This window comes from Protopterus annectens, chromosome 2.part1 (genome assembly GCF_019279795.1).
Source record: "Protopterus annectens isolate FY-2018-M chromosome 2.part1, PAN1.0, whole genome shotgun sequence".
Taxonomy (NCBI): Eukaryota; Metazoa; Chordata; order Ceratodontiformes; family Protopteridae; genus Protopterus; species Protopterus annectens.
In genome coordinates, this window is record NC_056729.1 from 488,824,894 (window position 1) to 488,839,800 (window position 14,907).

General features: G+C 37.6%; 1 protein-coding gene across 2 annotated transcripts in view; it reads left to right on the forward strand.

Moving 5' to 3' along the window:
• The window catches only part of TBC1D9 (TBC1 domain family member 9), a 790,231-nt gene that overhangs the window by 441,396 nt on the left and 333,928 nt on the right, over positions 1 to 14,907 (forward strand). The window lies entirely within an intron of this gene.

Genomic DNA, 14,907 nt, shown 5'->3' on the forward strand with positions numbered 1-14,907 from the left:
CTGCCATTCCAGCTTTTATGTAGATTTCATAAGAGCTTGGTTTGCATTCTAAAGTTCAAGAAACACCTATTAGTCCTAAGTAAACCATATGCACCAACGCCAAAATAATGTCCTATTTATTACATTTAGCAGTGCGTATGCAAATCACAGTGCATCAGCTGTTTTTAGACTACAGCAAATTGTCTCATTTAGAAATCAATAGTGTATGCATGCATGCCATTTGAGGATGAGGAAGCTTATTTTATCTGTCAAGTGTCCCATGTGGCTGTGATTATATGATCTTCTTGCAGTCCTCAGAGCATCTCTTATTCTCACAGGAGCACAGCAAGCTTCATGCTTTATATTTCCTGCTTCAGACCTCATCATATGAGGATTAGTTCCTCTAGCTAAGTAGCAATCATGATGTTAGTAGCACTGATTTTACTTGCCATTTTAATATAATGTGAAATTTCTTACATGCACATCAGGGCAGTTTTGCTGTTAATTATGTCCTGCAATAGCAGCTTTTGATTTTGATACAGTGAATTACTGTCTTTAACACAACCAGGAAAAAGCATTAGACTTATCTCAGCCAGAGTACATTTACTGTTGACATTGAGGTTGATTGTTGTACCCTTCGGGTGGCTTTCTCCCATTGCTGCAATTCAAATGAGAAAAAAGGTCCTCAGTGGTAACCATTTGTAATACTGAAAATAGGTCTGCTTTTTGACCAAACATTTTTGACAGCTACCTCTGCCCAAAAGGGGCATGGGTGCCAGGCTCAGTGTAAATTTCTATTCCCCATCCCACTGGTCTAGGTTGTGCTTAAACTGGGTAATAGACAAACTCAGCTTCATGTAGATGGGAACCTGTTCCATAGAAGGGGCAGTCTCTGGGGCACATATCTGTCTCTCCAACATGCTCTGTTCCATTGACTTTTTTTGTTAAATTAGTAGAATTTCATAGTTCTCATTGTTCCAAAAGTGTATGTCAATGCAACAAAAGTGAATTAGAGCTGTCCGGCACTTGGCTTTGAGGGGTTTGAATCCTCCCACTTCCATTTGCCTACAGTTCAACTGTAAGCAAATCCCGCAGACAGTATTTGTGGGTCACCCCTAGATTTAAAAATAAGTATTTAAAATGTGGCCTTGTTGGGGTCCCCCCCAAATTATTTTTGTTTTTGTTCAGAATTCTTGAACAAGGAAATGAAAATGATTTTGGTCTGTTTGTTGTGAAATTTGAGGCTTTTTGGCAAGTTACTGTAGATTACAGTCAGTAATAGTGTCATGCATGTAATTTTCAGACTTTGAATACTGCAGAAAATGCTTGCTAATGCCATTTTCCGAGTATGTAAGAAAAAGATCTAAAATCTCGTCCCTGTTGTTGGGCCTTACAAGGGGCCGTAATTGATGGTCACATCTGTTTGTGTGCTTGTGCTTGTATGCTGCATACCAGAGTAGTTATGGTGTAAAGGATGGAAATGACTGTAGTAAACAGGGGCATCATCATATCAGCCATGCTCTTTGGGTACGATTCTTGGTTTCCTTGTTTTGTTATTTGTTGACAATGTGTTTATTTGTCCATGACTAAACTGCATGTCATGAAGTGTATGATTTTAATGTTCAAATATTAACCATGAATGTGTTTTTAATATAACTCATTTTTCCAGACATTAGGGTGTGAAATTTATGTTGGACTATGACAGTTTAGTACTTAGTGCAGATGATTTGAGGTTATGAGCTGTTAATAAGCTGCTTCCTGTAGTGCAACTTTTAATTCCCTCTGCCTTTGTTTGTCTAGTATAAGTCTGACCAAGTTATTTCACCAGACAGTCCTTCTAGGCTCCCTCTAAACAGAGACACTTGTGTCCAGTATGCTGTTCCAAGCTGTTAGCAAGCTCATTGCACGTTTGTCTTTTGAATTCCTGCACCCTTCAAATAGTCCCTAATTACAGCTTCACTATATGCTGTTTGACTATGAATCCCTGCACATCTGTTGTAGTTTAATGGATTGCCAGATGCATTTTCAATAAATGCGAGTTTCAGAGGATGAGAAGTTTACTATTGCTCATGTTTTCAGTTTTCATTGTGAGAGTATTTTTCTTTTGTTCATCAAATGGCTGTCAGTGGTTTTTTGTAAAATTTGTAATAACCATTTGAAATTGAATCCAAAATTCCGTGATCTTTGTAAATGAAGGAAAAAATAGAATGCTTATAGACAGTTTTCAGCAGTGTTTTATGGTAACTGAGAGAGAGACAGCCAAGTAATGGGATATTGGTATGTCTGCTGGGGGCTGAACCATTCCTTTGTCTAGGGCCCTGTTTGACCATGATCTGGCTCAGCTCTTAATGTTTAGAAACTGCACACGAATATGTAGTCCCATACATATACCCTATTTTTTGGTTTTCTATCATTTAAACCAGGTAAATGTGTAACCCATTAACACTGTTTGGTTAAATGATTTACTCAGTCACATAGAAGGCAGATGGAGGTAGGAAGAGTCAAACCTTTTACCCTTGACTACAGGAAGCAGCACTAAGACCTTAAAGCCTTAATCCTCCATGCTAATTGCTAGATCTTCGATCTTGTCTTCATTTTCTGATAAATCACTAAAGTTAAGTGTATAGTCAGTCAGTAATGCCATTTATTGGTTTCACATGTTTTGGTTGTTCAGATATTCAGGAAATGCATGTTGTTGCAAATTCTGTTCTGGTAACTTTCTAAGTGAATTATAATAGCTTTTTTACTTACCCGTCTCTAGTTTTGTAGAACTTCACTGATTTTGTCTTATGTTTATGCTCAGTCCCTTGTTAACTTAATTTTGTTTTTATTATTGTCAGTCAGTAATGCCAGTGATCAAAACAGCAATAAGAGCCACATGAAACCAAGTAAAATGAAAAAGTAGAATCCGGTCTGGCAGCAAAGAAAACCTTCTAATAGAATAATCCAAATTACAATAGGTAAAAACAATAATCCAGGTAACAAAAGTAAAAGCATTGACAGTACCCCAGCTGGGAAATTTATTACAAAAATAAAGAAAGAATCAAAACAAAGTTACAAAGAATAAATCCTTACAAAACAGTGGTAAGCGCTTTCAGGGATCTACCCCTTCATCAGACAACAGTTAAAAATCCCATAATTCATTAAATACTGGAGGTTAGTCACATGATGTTTCAAAATTTCAGTTGTACCCAATAAGGACATAATTAGAGCATCAGTACATATTAGCACAGTTATGCAATTAAAGAGACCATACACTAAAGAAATTATAGCTAAGATAAATAAGAAATGTGTAGACCATTGTATGGTGTATAACTATATATAATAAAAGCCTGATAATCCTAGCAACAGCACTATATATCCATATACATATATATATATATATATATATATATATATATATATATATATATATATAAATATATAAAATACATAAATATACAATACCAGTGCATCCAGCTTATATAGATACATTCATTAAAAATGTTTGTGAAATATAAAATGTTAATATATATATATATATATATATATATATATATATATATATATAATCAGACAATCTAAAATACAATGTATAAAATATATAGAAAATGTATTGTAACATATTAAAAATCTAAAAATTCAAGAGAATCAATGTTTCAAAGGTTGAGCTTTTAAAAAAGGTTTAAGTGACACCATTTGATTCAACTCTTGGGGCTTGTCTGCATTAAATCTAATAAATCCATCTTTGCTCAGCAGCTTCTGTGTCATTAGATAAATTACCCCACCTTAATTTCTCAGACAATATTTGTAAAACCAGAAATTTAAAAATATGTTCAGGTTCTGTATTGATGTTGTGCATAGCAATCGCACTATTCTCCTTACAGTTCCTAACATCCCTATAATGTTCCAGGATCCTGTCCTTCAGGCATCTATTGCTCTTACCTATGTAGAAACTGTAGCATGCTACACAGTAGGCGAAGTAGACCACATTTGATGTGGAACAATCAGCGTAGAGATTACTGCTATGACTGAATTTCTTCGAGGTAAAAGTCCTGCCATTCTGTATGTGTTTACGTGCTCCACAATTTCTACACATGTATGCGCCCAATCTATCTGATCTACTGACAGTATCGGTTGCGGCATTACTGTAACATAGTTCATTTCTCAATGTTCTATTGTTCCTAAAAGTGAAACTTGGCTTAGTACCAATTATACCTTGTAGGTTGTCAATCGTGGATAGAATACCCCAATTTTTGGTTACTACATCACATACTACACTTATGTTGCTTGCAAAAGGGAGTGGCATCCTAAGTGTGTTATCTGTGTCTGTATGTATATGCCTTGCCTCATCACAATCATTGACTTGCCTGCTTGCTCGAGTTGTAGTGTGCGTATCATAATAGGGTCTACATCTACCCGCCCTGTTGCTCCAACCATCTAGAATGCACCTATCTATAGTTCTAGCATCATAGCCCCTTTTTAAAAACTCAGATTTAAGAAGGTCCAGGGCTATTTGTAGTTCATCATCATCATTAAACAGTTTCATAGTCCTGTATACTTGGCCTTTGATGATGTTGACCTTGGTGTGGTTCAGGTGCATACTGGTGTTATGTAGGAATGTGTTTTTTCTAACATGTTTCCTAAACAAACCAGTTCTAATCTGGTTTAATTCATCTTTTCTTACTTTGCCGTCAAGAAAGTCAATTTCAGTCATGGAATATTGAGAGGTAAGTCTAAGAAATTGAGTGGTATTATTGAGGTAACTGAAAAATGCATTTAGCTCTACATCTGTACCATTCCACAGCAAACAAATATCCACAGACCTGACATACCACTCGATATACCTGCCATATGTACTATTGGTTAACACATGTGTTTGTTCCCATTGAACCAAGGAAAGGTTGGTGTAGCTATTCGCGCAGGCTCTGCCATAGCTACACCAACCTTCTGTAAGTATTTCTGTTGTTGAAATAAGAAAACATTATTGGTAAGTACTATATCCAACAAAGCACAAATGAGGTCACATTTGTTCTTGTTATAGTCTACACTGTGAAGTAGTTCCCTTATGGTCTCTCTTCCCAATCATTCGGAATCACCGTGAATAATGATTCTATATCCATTGTTACCAAGAAACAACAATGGTTGGTATCTATATTCATCCATTTCGTCCTAAGAGTTTCAAGAAAAACCTTAGAATCTCTTAGCACAGTCTCAAAATTAGATAGGAGTGGATGTAGATTCTTCTCAATAAAAATAGGTAGAGGTTCAGGAACCCATCCTTTACCCGAGACTATGGGACGCATGGGTGGAACTGACAAATGCTTATGTATCTTAGGTAAGCCATAAATCTCAGGTATAGTGGGATTACTGACCGGAAAGTATTCAAACAATTCCTCATTAATCATACCAGTAATTAACAAATCAAACATCAAAAAAGATACCGTATCAATAAGACTTCTTACAACATTGTTAGATATATTCTGATATGTGGAGTCATCATCTAATAATCGTAACATTTGTTCAACATATAGCTGTTTATCCATCACCACTATTCCCCCTCCCTGGTCTGACGGCCTTATTTCAATAGAATGCATGTGTTTTAAATCAATCATAGCATGATATTCATCTTCGCTCAAATTATAGAAAGTGTTAGAGCTGCAATTTTTGCTCACATCCAACTTCTCTCTTAGTTCTCGGTCACAGACATCAAGGAATGTTTCAATAACTGCATTACATGGTGGAATAAACGTACTCGTTTTTTTAAATTGCTGGTCATATGAGGGCTGTTGCCAAACAAAGTTTTAAGTTGAGTCAGAGCAAGCAATAAGCAATGAAGCAACTGCCAGCTTTGCTGGTGTTGTAAAAAAAGTACAGTTTTGTACCTACCATAAATGTAGATGTCCGAACAGGATAGCCTCTGCAGTCCTTACAAATGGGTTGTCCTGTCGTCAGGCAGCCCTTCGGTCGGCTGGATTCCAAAGTCTGGGTCTGGCCTCGGCTGGTGTCGCACTTCACCCGACGTCATCTCTGCTGGTCTTCGGGTATAAAGGCATCAGCCGACGCCATTTTCCTCAGTGTTTCTTGCCCCAGATGCCAGTTGCCCTCTTGGTAAGCTAAATTTTTGGATAAATGCCAATGTTTCCAAAAAGGTAGAAGGCAAACACAAAAAATAAGCATGTATGTTAGGAGAATAGTGCAACTGTTATGCACAACATGAATACAGGACCTGAACATATTTTTAAATTTCTGGTTTTACAAATATTGTCTGAGAAATTAAGGTGGGGTAATTTATCTAATGACACAGAAGCTGCATACATATATATATATATATATATATATATGTATATATATATATATATATATATATATATATATGTATATATATATATATATATATGTATATGGATATATAGTGCTGTTGCTAGGATTATCAGGTTTTTATTATATATAGTTATAGACCATACAAGGGTCTACACATTTCTTATTTATCTTGGCTATAATTTCTTTAGTGTATGGTCTCTTTAATTGCATAACTGTGCTAATATGTACTGATGCACTAATTGTTATGTCCTTATTGGGTACAACTGAAATTTTGAAACATCATGTGACTAACCTCCAGTATTTAATGAATTATGGGATTTTTAACTGTTGTCTGATGAAGGGGTGAAAGCGCTTACCACTGTTTTGTAAGGATTTATTCTTTGTAACTTTGTTTTGATTCTTTCTTTATTTTTGTAATAAATTTCCCAGCTGTGGTACTGTCAATGCTTTTACTTTTGCTGCTTTTCACTTTTGTTGCTTTTCACTTTTCACTGACAGTTTTGTGCTTAGAGAGAGGATATTTACTTTTATTAATAATCCAGGTAAGCGCTTTCATTCGTCGCACTGACAAACTTCTTCTGACAATAAGAAACATCACTTCCTTCTGTTAAAAACATTTGAAATTCCCTCCTTTCAGTACTATTGGTCCATTTTGCAAAAATACATGATGTCAACAAAATGACAGCAAAATGACCCCCACCCTAAACACACAAGACTGAAGCATATCTAAAAGGATAAATGGGCTGAATATACCTCAAATAAATACATTATAAACCATTATAAAACCATAAAAATGTATAATTAACAACTCAAATACTAAGAGTACGCAAGATACCTATGTAGGTAATTATAAAATGTAAAATAAACCTAAAATAATGAGTGATGACCACAATATACTGAACGCACACATGGCTTGGCAGTATGTAAATATATTTATTTATGTTGAACTATTATGAAATTCAAGTATAGTGAATGATGTAAAATGTAATACTAATAATAATAATGATAAATAATAAATATAATGATAAAGTATAGTCGCCATTGTGAATGTTGTTGTTTGTCTTTCGGCTTTTTCCCGGTAAGGGGTCGCCACAGCGGAACTCCGGTCCGCTAATGATTGGCAGTAGATTTTTACGAAACGCCGAGGTGCAAGCTCGACGCCCAACCTTCAACGAAGGCATGCCCATTTACGCACGCATGTCTTTCGAATGCTACCCAACCGTGGGGAGGACATGCAGACTCTACACAGAAGGCACTCCCAAGCCCAGCCGAGAATCAAATGGGAGAACCTTTTGCTGTGAGGTAACAACGCTATCGCCGTACCACCGCAGCTATATAGTCGCCATTGTGAATAATGGTGATAAAATAATGATGAAATAAAATAAATTACCTCTCCAGAGATTTAAAAATTTCATAATAGTTACATATAAATATATATATTTACATACTGCCAAGCCATGTGTGCGTTCAGTATATTGTGGTCATCACTCATTATTTTAGATTTATTTTACATTTTATAATTACCTACGTAGGTATCTTACGTACTCTTAGTATTTGAGTTGTTCATTATACATTTTTATGGTTTTATAATGGTTTATAATGTATTTATTTGAGGTATATTCAGCCCATTTATCCTTTTAGATACTCTTGTGTGTTTATGGTGGGGATCATTTTGCGGTCATTTTGTTGACATCATGTATTTCTGGGAAATGGACCAATAATACTGAAAGGAGGGAATTTCAAATGTTTTTAACAGAAGGAAGTGATGTTTCTTATTGTCAGAAGAAGCTTGTTAGTGTGACAAACTAAAGCACTTACCTGGATTATTGTTTTTACCTACTGTACTTTGGATTATTCTATTAAAAGGTTTTCTTTGCTGCCGATGCCAGTAATCGCAGTTTTATAGTTTTTATTGTTCAGAGAATGCGTATCCATGTGACACTTATTTTTCTGTTAAAGTTTTAAATGATTTGAAGTTGTCTGGTATGCATGTTAAACTGCTTACTGTAATCAAAGGCATAGGGGTTTGAATCCTTTCACTTCCATTTGTCTTCTTTGTGCAAGTCACTTAACCAGACGGCATTCCCGTGTCATCCCTCATAAGAGTCACATTGCGTGTTAGGTTTACCTGTTTAAAGTAATATATAAAACAATAATTAAAAATTATCCCTTTTTGTCCCCCATTATTTTTTGCTTTATCCAGAATTTTTGAGCAAAGAAATTGAGAGGTATTTTGGTCCACTCTTTGTAACGTGTTTGGCTTCTGTCAGATTGTTACAGATTGCTGTCACTGAACAATTGCAGTCATGAGAGTTTCATATTTTGTATCCTTCAGAAAATGCTTGATAATGCACAAGTTGTTATTATAAGAGAAATATTTTAAATGCTTCAGAAGGTAGAGAGAAAGTTGCACAGTATGGTTATGAAATAATTGAGCTAAGATACATTTCTGAGCCATTATTTATGAATTTATTCTTTCACTTGATCTCAAGAAAATATCTGAGGTATGCAGTCATATAAGTGTAATTTATAGGTAAGTAGGTGTGTGTGTGTGTGTGTGTGTGTACCCATTCTAGTGAGTAGAATGAAGTAATAGTAACTGAGATGTGGAAAAAAGTTAACATTTTTTGTCACTGCAAATTTGTAACTTGAAATACTAAGATAAAAGGAGAATATAAGAATAATTTGCTCATTTTGTGTGTGCATGTGTGTGTTGGGGGGTGGGTCCTGGATGTCTTCACCTTGCTCTCAAGTCTGTGTTATTTATACATTTGTTTACCGGGAAAGTCCAACTGGACTTGTAATATTTGAAGAGCTGTATGTGTGGTAAAACACAATATATCACAACTGTTGCATAACTTTTTTGTCGTATAAATTAGTACAAAAGAATAATTTTATGTTGTAACCAAGTGACTGTTCGACAAGCCAAGAGACATTGGAATATCAAAAGGCATCGTATAAGTATAAAGTCCGCAGTTTAAGCATGGTGTAAGCTTCCTTCCTAGTTTTTAGTTTTACCCATCTGTTTCAGATTGTGCAAGATAGTGTAGTGCTTTATATTTTGAAGATAGAAGGCTGACTATGGCTGTAGTTTCTTTAATTCTTTCTTTTGCTTGCTGGTGTTACAGCTGGTATTGTGTATTTATGATGTAAGCTTGCTCTTACATGTATTGCTTGATACTAACTGAAGTTGATTGTGATTTTTGGGGGGTGGGGTGGGGGGGTGCTTTGAATGAGACATTAAATCCATGGTCCAGTCTTACCTAAGTTGGCAATTGCTCGGTGGATGTAAAAGATTCCATGACGCTTACCAAACAAGAATAGGGGAAATTCCCAGGTGACCTGGTCATACTTTACCTTGTCAGTATGAATTCTGCCTTACTAGAATGGCATTAGCAGGGCTAACCCAGTCAACAAAAGATATGAATGAATGAACAAGTAAATAAATAATTGTTGCCTCTATATCTCCGTTATTTCATCGTATCGTTATTGTTTTATTGCATCAGAATCATTAAGTGGCTGTGATTAGATTTCGGTGGATCTGCTGTGGTAAAGTGCTCTGGTCTTGGAGGTTTTTTCCCAGAATACACCTCAAGCCCCACCCCTTTATATGAATCATGCTGGGCAGTTTGGAAACATTTTTTCCAACTTCTGTATAACTGGAATGACGGTGCAAGTCGCAGGCCTTTTGCAGTGCGTCTGGAGCCTATTTTCATTTTCATTTTCATTGAATTACTCCAGTTTGTATTTACTGAACAGCTCTTACATATTTAATAGTAGCTGTAAATGCTTAACAAAATAGATTAGCTGAACTGCATGGTTTAAGGACGGCAGTTTTTAGTCCATGTACTGACAGACTCTCTCCCACATTCTTTCTGAGGTGCCAAAACTATCATTCTAATCCAGAACTGTTAACTGACCGCACTTGCTTCTATTTCAAACAGCTTTGTGACATTTAAATTCCTTGGCTATTCACCAGTGTCTGCAGTGGGAAGATCTGTGTTTTATCTGGGTCTATATTACGTGATCAAACGCTAAGGTGATCGAACACCCAAACGTCGACTCGTAAATTTCGAACCCTTATAACCGCAAACTGACATTTATGTGATTTTTTTTTTTTCCCCTGGAAAAAAATTTACTTGGCCGTAGGAAACCAAACAAACTTTAAACACTAAATCAAGTGGGGGGCTTCACCCCCGACATGGGGGGCTGTGCCCCCCACACCACCCCTAACTAAATATACCATCTCAGAGATCACTCTACATTGGGGAAAAGGGCAAATCACCAATGATGGCCAAGCAAATTTTTTCCCAGGAAAATAATTTGCATAAATGGCCGTTCGCGATTGTCAGAGTTCGACATTTACGGGTCGATGTTTAGGTGTTCTATCACCTAAATGTTCGATAACGTAATATAGACACTTTTATCTTGAATGTTGGCAAAATGTGCTGTATTGTTTTAAAATATTTTCCTTACAATGCAGCACAGAGCAAAATAAGTCCAACTTTCTGTTCCTGAATTTGGTTAAAGATATTTTGTCCGTTTCTACTAAGGCACAATTTCTCACCTCTTTTGTATTGGTAGCAACAGCCTTGACTTGTTACTGTAACATGCCAACATTTCATCCAAACCATAATCCATGAGTTTGATAAATTAGTATTTTTCCTGTGTTGTGAGCATTGACAGGATATGTAAGTTTATGGCATTTATTGTTTTTTTTTTTTTTCATAGGGAAATGGTATTTGATTTTTAACAGTGGGTTATGGTGAGCTGTTACAATATGTCATGTATTCTATACTTTATTGGCGTAGTGGGTTTTTATTCATACCTTGTATGTCCTACATAACCCACTATCTAGATATTGTGCCCTTATTCTGCCCTGGGAAGAAAAGGAACCTGGAGCTGACACTGTTTACAGCATAGGTTTACAGGTGTTTATTAGGCTAGTGGCCACAAGGGACTTTTTAAGCCTAGCCATGCATCCCATATCTCTGACAAGTTCTTGTACCCTTAAAAAGTGTAAGTAGGTGCTCTGAAGATGTCATTTACAAGCAGGGACCTGTGAGATGAACCATTTACAGACTGCCTGTGTCCATTAGAGACATAAGTGCCAAACCAGGGATGAAATTCCTGTTCCTCATCCAGTTGTCCAAGTTACATTTGAATTGGGTTAGGGGGGAATTCTGGTTCACATAGATGGGGGAGCCTGTTCCAGAAAGGTGGTAGTCTACTCTGTTGGATACATGCATACCTGTCTCTACAGCAGGTCCTATTTGTATCCCCGGCGAGGTTTAAGTCTTTAGACTGGCTAATTCTGGTGATGTTTATTTTGTGGATATGCAGGACACCCATCAGGGTGGGGTCTGACAGTGCCTTCTATGCAAAGCATGAATCTCTCCTCAACAGCCTGAAGGAGAGAAAATACAGGGATGGGGCCTTGAGGTGGTCTGCATAGGACATGCTACTTATGCCCTGTATTCTTTTTATGAGGAACCTCTGTGGATGTTCCAGCTGCTGGATGTGTCTGGTTAGGTACATACTAAAGGGGGCACTGTACTCAATGACAAGTCTGATGAATGCTAAATTCAGTGGAACAATGAACTTCTTGGACCTAGATGGCATACCTTTGTTTATTAGTTGCTTAGCATAGAAAGATTTCCTCACTACTGTAAACATGTGATGGTCAACGGCTAGATTACTGCCTGTGTGCGCCCCAAGTCTCTGACTACTGGATTAATTCTTGGGGGTGTGCTGTCAATATGATAGTTACTTGGGGTAGATATCCTTTCCAAAGGATACTATTTTGCATGACACCATTTACTTGTCTGTGTCAGCCCTTCCTAGAGATTACTTGTGACGGTGGGGTATTCTGTGACTACCCGTAATTTGCAGTCATCTGCAAATTTAGTCAGCCAGAGGCTATTGACACTGGCCTTGAGTTCAGAGAAGTAAACGTCTAAAAGGAGCAGTCCCAGGACTGATCCCTGAAGAACTCCGCATGTGATTTGCCACTTTGTAGAAGTGGACTCCCCAATTCTAACTTCTTGGGCCCTGTCTGTAAGCCAGTTGGCTATCCAACAGGTGATGTAAGGGTTTGTACTTAACCTCTTGAGTTTGTCAACAATGCCCGGGTGGGGTATTGTCTCAGATGCCGTGGCCAAGTCAAGTTAAGTAGTGTGAACTGTTTTGTCCTCTTCCATTGCTTTGATGACTTTCTCAAAGAAGTACACCAAGTTGAATAGGCATGACCTGCCCTTGGCAAAGCCAGATTAGGTTGAGTCCAGTGTCTGGAGGTTTCCTCTGTCATTATTGATCATTTCCATGGTAATTCTTTCCATGACTTTGCATATGAAACTAGTGAGATTTATGGGATGAGCTGGATCATGGTCAAATGGGGCCCTAGGCAAGGTAATATGTTGGGCCCCCCTGAGCAGCACCTCCTTCAGCAGCAACCCCTCTCACACACACACACACACACACACACACACACACACACACACACACACACACACACACACAGCAGCCCCCTCCCCAGCCATTCCACTGTTCCATTACTTGGCTGTTTCTCCAGAGTTACTATAAACATTGTTCAAATCTGCCAGTGTGCATACAATTTTCTTATTTACTTCTACAATGATTACAGGTATTGAAGTGAAATAGCACAAACACTAATAGCCATTTGCTAAACAAACAATACAGTCTCACAATGAAAACAGACTTAGCATGAGCAGTGTACATCTCTGCCCTTGAAACTTATATTCATTGAAATGGTATTAAAACCCCATTAAAAGAAAATGCACCTGGCCAATGGAGGAGTACATTTGTTTGGGCTTTTGTCAAACCATAGGCCCTTTGTACACATTTAGGACCATGCATACATGTATGCGTTCTTTGATTCATCTTCTTGATTGTATTAAATTATATTCCTTGTATAATACAGCACCACTTATGAGAATGTGTTTTAAATTTGTAGTTTAGAACATTCTTCCAGTAAGCAATGAAACAAAATGTATGAACCAATAATGACAAAACTACCCATTTCAGAAAATATCAACCATAAAAGGCTACTCGGACATCTTTCATTACAATCCACCAATATCTGTCAATAAGCACAATCTCTGCAGATGTAAGTCATTCGAATAATTCCACATTAAAGAGATCTGTAACTCATGAAGAGGTTGCTACTGGCAAACAACTTTGCATTTCAGTGTTTCAGCTACAAATTCAGTGCATACTGCCCTTGAAGAATTTTGCCTGTGTTGCATTAAAAAATATTGGTAATCTGGTAATATTGCGATAGGGAATGACTGACAAACCGACAAGTTCATAGTTACTAGGCATCTCATACAAAGGAGGACACAATCAGGAGTGCAGAATCTCCTATCCCCCCTTAAAATACACCAAATAATCAGCAATCAAAAGGGCACTGTAGTATCCTCCCTCCATCTGCATGATGTGGGAATAGAATCCACAGCTTTCTGCACCAAAGGCAATTATGCTGCTAACACTGCTTTCAAATTCTACAGCACAAACAGTGACTGCCATTTGCTAAACAAAACAGTTGCACATTGAAAACAGACTTGGCATGCACTGAAACTCATAATCCCTTGAAAATGCACTGAAACTCAAACTCACAATTTTGTCAGCAGTCTGGTAATTGGTGCAGTGGATTTAGGCTCTTGTCTCCACTAAGCTCCCTCAACAGTTTGATAGTTGGTGTAGAGGAATCAGGCTGTGGTCTCCACTGAAGCTCAAAATTCCTTTAGCAGTCTGGTAGTTGGTGTAGAGGATTCAGGTGCTTGTCTCCACTGCAGCTAGCAATTCCTTCAGCAGTCTGATAGTTGGTGTACAGCAACAAACATCTTGTTTTAATTCCACACACACACACACACACACACACACACACACACACACACACACACACACACCTTCTCTCTCAACAGAATGGCTAGTTTAAATTCCATGCGCAAGTGTGGAATGTGTTTACATCAGTGTTGGAGTGCAACACATGCATGGTCCTCCTTAAAGGAGAAGATGCTGCCACCATGGTGTTAAGAAGTATATTGTTAAATATATTTTTGATTAACTAAAATTAATGTTTAAGCTTCCCAGCTAGAGTGCCCACCCACCACCACTACAGGGGCTGTAGGCGACTGCCTATGTTGCCTAGTGCTGGATCTGGCTCTGCTTATGGGTCTGTAGATAGGCCACCTTTGTGCAGAGGGATGACTGCTGCTGTTCTCCATTCATTAGGTATGAAGCCTTATTTGGAGGCTACGGTTAAATAGCAATTCCAGAGGACCTGATAGGTCATGTTTCATGTTAGGTAGACAGCATCCTGGGATATTGTCTGGGTCCATTGATGCAGTGTTCTTGGACTTGGAGCATTAAGGACCTGTTCCCTAGTAATAGTGGGGGGAGTTGTAATTGATGGTATTTCCTGAGAGGAGAGAGGGGTAAAGCTGGAGCTAAATTTGTTGACCAGTAGGTTTGCTATATCCTCTGGCTCATTATTTGTGACTTCATTAGCAGTCAGCACTGCACACAGTTGTGTATTTGCCTGTGTATTGCCTTGAGGTTGAGGATATTGCTAAAGAATGCCTTGTGGCTGACCTTGGCCTGGTT